An 11,499-nucleotide genomic window follows, 5' to 3' on the forward strand; every position below is an offset into this window, starting at 1 on the left:
GATTGAAGCGATACTGGATGTATAAATATCGGAAAGTGTCAAAAATGTTCATAAGAACACAGACGTTTCGGGTATATGACCCTTCTTCAGTGTTAAAAAACCGTTAAAATACGCAGTAGATTTGTAACTACGTTAGATGGGCGCGCGCACGTAGAAAAATTGCGCGTGCATTGTTTAAATGTAGCTGAAATTTATGTTTAGTCCATGCGGCTGCACTGTTCCTAGCCGAAAAATCAGCGTCATCTCCTGTTGTTTTCGCTGGATTTTGGTGCCACTACACAAGCGCATACCACGCACCTGGACATCTGTGATACTGGGGCCCGTAGAGTTGAAATGTTGGGCCACAGGAAATCCAGGAGTGTTCTTGCGTATGCTTCGCAAATGCTCACCAAATCGACTTCTGAGGCTTCGCCCGGTTTCACCGATGTAGAGATGGGAGCATCTGCGGCAGGATATGCAATACTGGAAAAACCAATCACATACTCTCCCAGTGACATTGCTGAGTGAGCGCATCATTAACCACACCGCAGCTTCAAACATATGAAATGAAAGTGCGCAAAGGTTGTTCATTCATTCTTTGCTGATTATTTACCCATAGACAATTAAAATATTTTGCAGTTAGACTTCCAGTGAGATCAACAATGGTAACTGAAATGAGTGCAATGCAATTTGATCTGAAATCATGCGCGTGATCTCAAAATCAAACGAGCAACTAACCCGTTAAATTTCGCGCTGCATATATTATGTAAATTATATTGTATATAAACGGTGGTAAAGATTATTCTTATTAAATCCCCTGATGAATGGGCAACCACGAAACAGGCTTGTAGGGATGAACTTGTAGTTTATTTGTGTTTTTCCTCCCACATTATATATATATATAAAATAATTAAGTAAATAGCTTCGCGCGGATCGATTCACTCTGTTTGTTCAATTTTGGTTGAAGTTAACGAATAAAAAGCATTTCAAAAATCAAACAGTCGAGTTTACTCTGACATTTTTTCAAAATCCTGAAATTGCTTCCAATGGTCTCTGGATCCTTTCCGTCCTCATCCTTTATGTGGTTGCCGATTGTTGATCGCTTATGTTCCTCCACACGTTGACGTAGGTGTCGGCTCGTGAAGCCGACATAGTCTGCATCGCACAAACCACACTTGTAATGATAAACAACGTTCTGTTGATTCACAATTGGAGGTTTATGTTCCTTTGGTTTAAATTACCCTTTGATCTTTTGATCGACTTGTGTAAACAGGCTGGACAACGGCATCAATTTTTCGACTGAGATCACCGAGTTGGTGTCTTACCGCATTCGCCGATTTCTGGTCTTTGAACGGTAAGACAATTCTGATGGATGCATCTTGTTCATCGGATACTTGTTCTTTAGGACACACATTCTCAGTAACTTTCATTTCAATAAAATGTCTGATGGTGTTCTCTACGAGGGTTTTGGGATATTACAGGCGAGCAAAAACCATTTTAAGACGTTCACATTCTTGATGGAAGAACTGCCAATTCGAGGAGAGTTTGATTGCGTGGTTTAACATTGTCTTCAGTAGTGAATGTTTATACCTTATGTCAACATGGTTTTGGTAATGCAGTTAAAAAATGCAGTGAGGGGTGGGTTTCATTCAGTGTTAACAAGAATTCAGAGGCAGATGAAACATCGGGCATTTTGCTGAGGTTGTCGTCGACATAGCTCCTATAGAAAACAGGCATCTTGTTTTGGTTGTCCAATTTTTCTTCAATATTGCACATAAACGCATGTGCAATGTTAAACCGTGCGTCGTTGCTTTTTAACATTAACTTTTTTAGTGAAATCCGTTTCTAAAACTTTGTTGATTCGTATTTTGATATCACACAATTTAATCGCCTTAATACAGGATTTTGGTCAGTACCAATATTTTACTGACCCATTAGCTGGTTTATTAAGCATAAGAACCAGAAACGCTTTTACATCCTATTTTGTATGCAAAACAAAAATTACTGCAATTTGGACAAATTAGATTGACTACTTTAAACAAGTCTTGAAACCTGATTGGTTGTTATTCTTAAGTGTTCCGTTCTCATTGGCTGGGAAAAAGATGCGATTTTGTGCAAAAAATAGCGCGATTAGCGAATGAATCGTACATGTACCTGAGAGCCAATCCGATTGCAAGGATAACCAGTGATTTCAAACTGATAGATATAATAAATTACGTGCCGAAGTGATAGTGTTAACTAATCCAATGTGGAAAACTTGACTTGCTAATAGTTTTTACCGATTACTGCTGTCCAGCCGCTGCTTTTGATAGCTCCCTTTTACAGGTGCGAATTTAAAATTTTGAAAGCTTCCTATTGCTCGATGTCCTCGATTTAACCACATCATATTATGTACTGGGCAAAAACTACTCATCTTGGAGAGCAAGCTAAGGGATGTCTTTTAAATGCAAAACAATTTTGATGTCTTTTCATCCGACGAAAGCCAAAGGGAATAACCCCATCCACCTTCCTCTTGTGTCACGATAGTGGTATGAGTTTGACTGTATATCCGAAGGTTAAGAGTTAAAAATTCTGCCTCTGAGCCGGTCTCTAACTGTTTGCAAATTTTGTCTGCTACCCATACAGGGCAGCTAGCTTTCTATTCCCGTTCTGAATGTCGACCTTTTCTGTTTTGCTGTTGCGCTGTGTCACTGTTTGTTAGCAGTTCCCATGCCTTGCAGCCCAGAAACCGACGAGCTTTTGAAGTAAAAATGGCGGGCACTGTCAGATGCTGTCGAACGAGCTTAAAACCGCCTGCAAAGGTCTTGAAGGTTTTAAGGAACAAATCGTTTGAACAAAAGAAATTTATTTCGCACGTTTGCTCGTAAAGCAAGGACAATGTTTTCTTCGTGCATCAAATTCGAACAACAGAGCGTTTTACAGTACCTTTTGTTTCTCAAAAATTTTAATCTAGAGATTTAGCCGGGCCTAAAAGCGGAGCTCCTGATTACAAAATTTAAACATAAATGAAAAGAGGATTTTTTTCCCTGGATCGGAAACTCAAAAAAAGATTAATTGTGAGTATGTGATTTCACAATTTTTTTCTGGTTACATTTTAAAAAACCATACCTAATGAGTGTACCCAAGATCATTGAAATTACGTAGGCAATATATCAGGCTATAAATTGTTTAAGCAAGCAACCGGAACGATGATCCTGCTGGTATACGTTGGATCAATAGTGATCTAATCGGCTTTACATATAAAATGAAGAATACAAAAGCAAAAACCGACACAACGTAGGATGATTTTTTGAAAGTGTACTATATTTCGGCTGGCCAAACCAGCCAAAAATCATCCTACGTTGTGTCGGTTTTGCTTTTGTGTTCTTCAACGGATACCTTGTCTTGACATTTGTCTATTAATCATAACATCGATGTCCAATATCAAAAGATGTACCTATCGTAATGGTGCTACTCTCTTACTTTTTAAGGTATCTGGGACTTGGCGTACGGACGTACAGACGGACGTACCTACGTACGGACAGTCACGTCACAACCCAAATTTTTGAGATCGATGACTTACCAAATTTTCTAAGGTATCGGGCTCCGCTCGTGCGCCTTCAGCGCGCAGCAGCTCCACTATAACCTATTTCTGCTAAATTCTACTGATTTAAATTTGTAATAATAACAAAAAAATTTTTCCATGAATACGGACGTTTTTTCTTTTCTTCTTCTGTTTTTTTTCTGCGTCCTTTGGATAAGATATAATAAACTATGCTATAGTAGATAGCGGTCGAGAGATTAAATAAAGAATACAATATAATGTAGTCAGTATTGCCTTTTCGGGTCTTTTGTTTTCCATGCATTTTTTCTGTTTCTCCGGTTGGTAGCACTGCACTTCCACTATGGAACCCCTAGTTACGTAATAACGTGCCGATTTCTTAGTTAACTCCTTGGAGAGATTGGTGTCCATGTGATATCACTCCTCTTCCAAGAAACCGTTTCAAACAATAGACCAACAACACATTTTTAAAAACTGATCAAGCTTTTCGCTCGCTTCATCTATATTATTATACATTATAGTCACCATCTGTCTTCTCATTGGCTAAAAGCCTACAGTTGATTCTGTGAAACAGCGCAACCTACAGATTATTCACTAACCTGCAAGCAGATTAGTAAATAATCTGTAGGTTGCGCGCGCAATGCATGATTTCCAAGAGCAATGTCAAGTTCACGTAAGAACATGGCTTGTCGAAAATAAAGTGTGTTCGGTGCGAAAATGCGTTTGTCGTTATTTTCTTTAAAAGAATGTAAAATAAAAACGATTATGAGATTCGGTTTTTGCGATATCCAAAATAATCAAAGTCTCGGTTAGTGTTATCAGCCTCAGCCTTCGGCTTCGGCTGATAACACTTACCTCGACCTTGATTAATCTAGATATCACAAAAACCTCATCCAATAATTGTTTATAAACCAACTACAAATGTACATTACTAAGGGTCGGCAAATATAGATTAAAACTATCATTCGTTTACTCATGACGGCTTATTTGCTAACACCTAAACCAAATTACATGAAATCTTCAAATTACATCAAACCTGCCACAAAAAACGTCGCCCAATTTATGTTCCCAACTAATCTGTTCACTGTGGGGAGGCTACAAGGTGGGAAGAAAGCTTTCACGTCGAGCAGCAGAGGAAAAAGAGGCCGTAATCTGTCCTGTACTTGCTTTTGCAAGCCTAATATACAAGTCCCGTATTTAATCTGATCTTAACTAATAGAACGTTAAGCAACAAGGCAAGATGCATAAAATCATTTATTCCTGAAGGAAATGATTTTATTTGAGAAGTTAATTTAGCTAAGCTACCGTTTGACAACCTGTTTTACAACAACCATCGGTTTACTTATTAAAACTGAAAACTATCCGTGATATTGCCCTCTAGTCCATTTCCTGGTCCCAAAAACAAGAAATAACATCCAAATAAGAAATGAAGCATAACCGGCCGCTGATGGCTTGATGTATTTTTTTCAACGCCGTGAATTTAATTGAGTTATGTCGTCTTCCATTTAGCCTGAGAGGATAATGCCACGACGTTTCTTCGTTTTCGAAAGGAGCGGTCGTTTAATCCTGGCGTTGAATTGAACTGTTTCCTTTTTAACTTCATTCTAGGATCTAGGGATTAGATATAATCATTTTCAGTAATCTCTAGAATATAAGAAAGACAGCTTAATAAGACGAGGATTTGTGTCCAAGGAAAACCGTTTTCCCAGTATCGAGCTTTTGTCCTGAGCATTGGAATGATTGGCTTTCTTCTCAACTTCTCTCCTGGATTTATGGGGAAAAGCTAATTAGTTTATCCCTACTGCTCACGGATAATGATGGCCATGTACTTGCAAGCGAATAGATTAGAATCCACGTACGACAAAGACGTGAGACTTAGTGGACAATCTTTAGGCTTACAAATTAGATTGATGGTAATTATCCAATACTTTGTAACGCGTTGCCGCTTATAATTACGCGTTCCCTAACTGCATCTTTCTTTTACGTGGACGGATCGAGATGTATAGGTGAGTGTAAAGAGTAAAGCTATGCAGCAACGACCCAAACCTATGTGTTCACTTAACCTTTCAGAAAAAGCAATGAAATGGCTACAAACCTTTAGGACGGTGCCTACTATTGTTGGTGCGCATACTTTCTGCGCATCACGCAAGGCAAGCACCACGCGCGCGCTGGGGTTGACATTGATGCAATCAATTACGCTACTAAGTACACGACTAAAAGAAAGCAAAATTTTCCTACTGTGACCAAATCAAGTTTAATGAACCCGTACTGAAACCAGGAACACCAGAATAGCAGCATATCGTTAACCACTAACTGTTAACGTCTTCCAGCTGAATAACTAGCTGTTATCTGTCGAAAATTGTACTGAAATCCAACTGTAAACATGTACCTGCAGATGGCGTAGTGCGCGCGCAAAGCAAGTGCGAAATACGCAAATGCTTTACTTACTGGGGAAGTGACCATGACTTTCATGGTGACCATGAAAGTTTTCAAAAAAGATCAATGACTTTAAAAAACGCGTGGTTACCCCTATATTTTATGTTATGAAATGGAAGTGGCAGGCCTTTTCAACACGTGATTAGTTTCTAGTTGTGAGCACAAGATATTTAGACTGTATTTTGGCTGAACCAGAGGAAGGCTGTCAGAGACGCTAAAAGCGCTTTTTCAACGATTTTGCTATTAAAAACATACCAAATATGGTTTTCATGTTACCATTTACCATGCAGTTTTAAGATCTTTTTAAATGTGTTTGCTTTTTTGTTTGTAAAGGGGAATTCGAAGGAAATCTGCGAAGAAATATCCTCTCCTTCTTTTTTCTGAAAATGCTGATGTCAGCATTTTTCTTGAGATTGAAGGCTAATTATCTCGGAAAAATGTGTGGCTACCCCAATTTTTCTTTGTGGATTCCAATAGCCCTTTGTGGATTCCAATAGCCCTTGGAAAGGTCTACTTTTTCCTCGTGGTCCTTGCCTAGGGCAAAAACCTTTGTATTTAGTAAGCACCGTCCTTAATCCGCTTTTTCGATCAAGACGACAGACCGCCCGAGCATCAGATGGTTTTATCAAACACAGAAGCAAAGCAAACACAAAGAAAAACTTGAACCCATGCATGGCGATAACAATCGTTACTATTCTTGCTTGGTAGAAGTTGGTCTGAAATAAGATAGTCACGCTATCACAAAGAAAAAAAAAGGTCGCGATATAATTACTGCGAGCGATTCCAACCGAATTTGCGATTATAAAACCACTTTCAATGCTCTGACAGGAACATGAGCAACTGAACAACATGAGGGACTGAGTGTCTAATATATGCTTTGCAGTGAGCGGCTCGCTAACGTCATCCGTTACAGCGAAAACCAGTTAATCCGCCATGGTTCCAGCAACTATTTTCAAATGCAAATTTGAAAGAAAGTCTTTTTGACAATTGGTTATTCAGAATACCGGCGGGTAACAAGTCAACTAAGCTGTTCAAAGGGATAAATTAGCATAGTTCTTCCAACTGTTGTTTTGACAATATTTACAACGGTACAACTAACGGTTCATTTATTAAAAACTATTCGGTATAAAGTCATCTGTTCTATTTTACGGATCCAAAAACAAGAAAAAACATTTTAACGATAAATGAAGCAAAACCATTTGGTAGTTGGTATCTTGAAGTAGTTTCCCGTCAACATGAATTCTTTCTAATCAAGTTGCGTCGTCTCAGTTTCTTAGGCAGAGGGCCGTGGTGGATATTTCTTCAACATCGAAAACAACGATCGTTTAATCCCGGTGTAGGGATCACCCGCTTTCATGTCAACTTCTCTCTTACATCTAGAGAATAAATATAATCATTTTCAGTAATCACCAACGTTGAATATAAACATCGGAAAATCAGGCGCCTAATTGTGACCATTGCTAAGATGGAGACTTCAACACTATTCGCTGTTGATAATCACATGAGAAACTATTTTCATGTAATAATGATGATCCCTAACTAGCGTATGAACTAGAAACCGTATATAACAAAGACAAAAGACTTCACTGTAAAGTTTTATTACGACATAGAACCGAAGACAACTTTGTAATGTTATTATAGCTTCCTCTCGCCTGCGTCGCCACTAACTGCATCACTCCTTCTTGAGCGGGCGGAGCGAAAACAGCAGAGCTCAAGGAAGAGAACTCGAGCTAGCAGGAAATATAATGCGTATATCATAACACCCTTTGGCACATATATGAGAATGAAGAAATGAAATGACTGCAAACTTTATGCGACCAGCGCAATCGCGCCTTCCACCTTGTGCTACCACCCAACATGGTTCCACTAAACACAAAAGCAGAGCAAACACACACAAGAACTTATTCATACGCATGGCGATAGTAGCTGTAAATGACCTTGCTTGTTTGGAGCTGCTCTGAAATAAGACGTTTTAAATTCGTTACAGTCTGGGTCAAGACCCTTAAACCAAAAGAAGATATTCTCTGCAACTCCTTTTCATCGGCTGAATGTTATGAACTAGAAAAAAAATATTAGTACCTCGAGCCATCCCGCCAAACATGTCAGTTTTCAGATGCCTACTTGTGACTATAGTATATCGATAATGGTTCGACCCGTATACATATAAAATCGTTATAGTCTGGGTCAAGACCCTTAATCTAAAAGAACATATTTGATGCAACTTCTTTTCATCGGCTGAATGTTATCAGTACTAGAAACAAAATATTAGTATAGTATCTCGATCTGTAAGCCATCCCACCAAACATATGTCAGTTTTCGGATGCCTACTTATGTCCGGCTATAGTGTAACGATAATGGTTCGACCTGTATGGAATCACTTAGGGAAAGCATTTGTGCTATACTTACTGCAGCGAACGAATCCAATTTGCGGCTACAAAACCGTTTTGAAAACTTTTCACACACAACTGAACAACGGGATCAAGTAGCTACTGCTTAATAATCAAAGGCCTTACGTCAACCGTTTGTGCGAACACCAATCATGTACTCTTGTTATGGAATTACAAAGTGGGCGTTCTGACCGCACTGTAGCTTGTCACGCGCAGTGATAAATTGGCTCATAACATTGTCAAAGTAAGCTTGGGACAACGAGGCGCAGTCAAATGTATTTGCAGACTACTTGGACATCTGTTGGTGCGAAAACCAATCATATACTACTCTTGTCATGGAATTACGAAGTGGGCGTTCTCACCGCAATGTCGCTTTTCATGCGCAGTGAAAAATAAATTTATTTTGTCAAAGTAGGCTTGGGAGAACGAGTCGCAGTCAACTGTATCTGCCGACTACTTGAACAATGTTTTATTGGTAAACAACAGCAGAAAAGAAGCAAACGACCAACGCTTGAGATAAGACGAGATAGAACGTTAGGCAAAAGTTGGAGAGAACGTTGATTCTAAATTCATTCAGGCAAAATGATCTCGAAACACACAGTACGAGATGACGTCTTATTCAAAGTACGTGAAGGAACTCAAATATCTAAAACGTGACTAGGAAGAGTGTTTCTATAAATATTTGAGTTCTTATGTATTAACGGCCAAATGGACATTCTATGTAAGGTGAAAGCATAGGCTCGTTGAGCTGTTTCGAGTAAAGTTATTTTTTCTCAATGTTTTGGAAGTTTTAACAGTTATGTTAGTCCTTCGGTAAAATGGGCCATATTTTTTTTTCTACTTTGTAGCAAAACGCTTAAAGTCAGTGTATCAAAATTGAAACTTGACCCCGAAGCTTTCCTGCCAAAAATTTCAAATATTCTATAAAGCCCCGGCCCAACGATGGCGACATTTTAACTCAACATATGGCAACATTGTTAAGCACAACATGTTGCGTGCGTTTGGCCACACTGTTGCGACGTGTTTCGACATGTTGGGTGTTGTTGGCTTAAATTTCAAACTGGTCAAATTTTTCTTGCATCATTTGTGGATGTTTCATGATGTTGCAATCGTTTGGCTAGGTTCGTGCAACAATGTTGCAATCGTCGCGTACAAAACGTCGCAACAGGGTGGAAAAACGCACGCAACATGTTGCGCCCAACAATGTCGCGATACGTTGTGCTGAAATGTTGCGATCGTTTAGCCGGAGCTTGCAAATGCTAGGCCAACAATGTTGCGATATGCTGTGTTGATATAATGCGATCGTTTGCCGGGGCTTAAGATTCCTTCGTCTGGTAATTTCCCGGCCAGAGGAACTTGGTAGCAAGGATCACGCAGTGGTGAAGGCGCTCAAGTCCCACCAATGTGTCGCGGATTTGATTTCTTCCCAGTGTTATATGTGGGTTGAGTTTGTTGTTGGTTCTCGCCATGTTCCGAGGGATTCCCACTCGACCAGGCTAAAGGAACTGCATGAAAACCAGCTAATGCTGATGTTACTTCCTGTCCAAATATTGTAATTTATTTTATTTCGTTAAAGGCTGTAGTTATAGTAATATACAGCACCTGAAAAAATATCAACATTGCTATCTGTTATAGCTGTTATCTTTTTAAAGTAACTATTGGCTCACTTCTAAAAAATGAAACCTATTCGTTACATTGCCATCTAGTCTATTTGGTGGTCCTAAAACAAGAAATAATAAGAAATGAAGCATAACGAGCAGTCGCTAGATCGAGGTCCTTTTCCATCACCATGAATTCACTTGAATCGAATTGTGTCATATACTCTTTAGCGATGAGTTCCAGGGGGTAAAATTCGCTTAATCTTGTTGTAGGGCTTGTCTGCTTCCTTTTCAACTTCTCTCTTGCATCTAAGAAATAAAAATAATGTTTTTCAATGATGCCCTGAACAGAACTCGGACATAACAGAACATTCATTCTAGGTAATCAATTGAGAAAGATGATCACGCGTAATAGAGATGGTCACTACAGGCAAATAAACTAGAAACGCTATACAACAAGAAAGCACACTTCATGGACTGAAAAGCTCATTGCTAAACCGAATCAAAGGCAACTTTGCCAAGTTGTGCCGTTCCTGTCACCTTACGGCCCAATTAGTTGCACCACTCGTTGAGCGGACGGAGCGAAACAGACAGCAGAGTCCTGGAATTAGACCGCCAGCTAACTAGGAAATATAATGCGTATCTAAAAACTGAACCCTTCGCTACATATATGAAGACAAGAAATGGACTTCAAACCTTATGCGTCCGTGGCAATTATCCTTGCCTTCTTGTGCTGCCACGAAACATGGCTCCATTAAACACAGAAGTAAAGCAAACACAAAGAAATACTTGAAACAATGCATGACGACAACAAGCGTAAATGGTCTTGCTTGCTAGAAGCTGGTCTGAAATAAGACATTTCAAGTTCATTATAATAGTGGGTCAAAGCCCTGGCTTAAACTTTTTAAAAAATGATATTTGCTGTAACTCTGTTTCATCACTGAATTTTATTTACAAGAGACAACACTTCAGTATCTCGAACTGCAAGCTACCCATGCATGCAACCAAATATACCAGTTTTTAGATGTCTACTAATAAATAAGTTTATCTTTAGCCAAGGAAGGAAGCTGTATATGTTGGGTCACTTGCGAAGAGCATTTGAAAAATACTTACTGCAGTGAATGAGTCCAATCTTCGGCTATAAAACCGATTTCAATGCTTCACACAGAAATGACCAACAGGGAGGAGTAGCTACTGTTAATAATCCAGCGCCTAACATTATCTATTCGTACGAAAACCAATCATATACTTCTATTATGGAATTACGAGGTGGCCGTTCTGACCGCAATGTCGCTTTTTATGCGCAGTGATAAATTGTGTCGTAACATTGTCAAAGTAGGCTTGGGACCACGAAGCGCGGTCAATTGTATCTACAGACTACTTGAACATCTATTGGTGCGAAAACCAATCATATTCTACGAAGTGGGTGTTCTCACCGCAATGTCGCTTTTCATGCGCAGTGAAAAATAAATTTATTTTGTCAAAGTAGGCTTGGGAGAACGAGTCGCAGTCAACTGTATCTGCCGACTACTTGAACAATGTTTCATTGGTACACAAC

At 39.2% G+C, this 11,499-nt stretch overlaps 2 long non-coding RNA genes and 1 pseudogene across 2 annotated transcripts; all 3 read right to left on the reverse strand.

Moving 5' to 3' along the window:
* Positions 1-889: 889 nt before the first annotated feature.
* On the reverse strand, positions 890-1,764 carry LOC110055460 (uncharacterized; annotated as a pseudogene).
* A 5,281-nt stretch (positions 1,765-7,045) lies between these two features.
* Positions 7,046-8,455, reverse strand: LOC149105515 (uncharacterized). Its single transcript, XR_016201721.1, has 3 exons — positions 8,363-8,455; positions 7,765-7,913; positions 7,046-7,332 (listed from the first exon to the last, which is right to left on the reverse strand). It is a non-coding gene; the product is annotated as an uncharacterized LOC149105515 (long non-coding RNA).
* Positions 8,456-9,875: 1,420 nt separating this feature from the next.
* Positions 9,876-11,218, reverse strand: LOC149105516 (uncharacterized). Its single transcript, XR_016201557.1, has 3 exons — positions 11,055-11,218; positions 10,638-10,786; positions 9,876-10,250 (listed from the first exon to the last, which is right to left on the reverse strand). It is a non-coding gene; the product is annotated as an uncharacterized LOC149105516 (long non-coding RNA).
* Positions 11,219-11,499: the final 281 nt, after the last annotated feature.

The sequence above is a fragment of the Orbicella faveolata genome, unplaced genomic scaffold, assembly GCF_042242905.1.
Source record: "Orbicella faveolata isolate gen_17 unplaced genomic scaffold, um_ofav_v1 contig_34, whole genome shotgun sequence".
Taxonomy (NCBI): Eukaryota; Metazoa; Cnidaria; class Anthozoa; order Scleractinia; family Merulinidae; genus Orbicella; species Orbicella faveolata.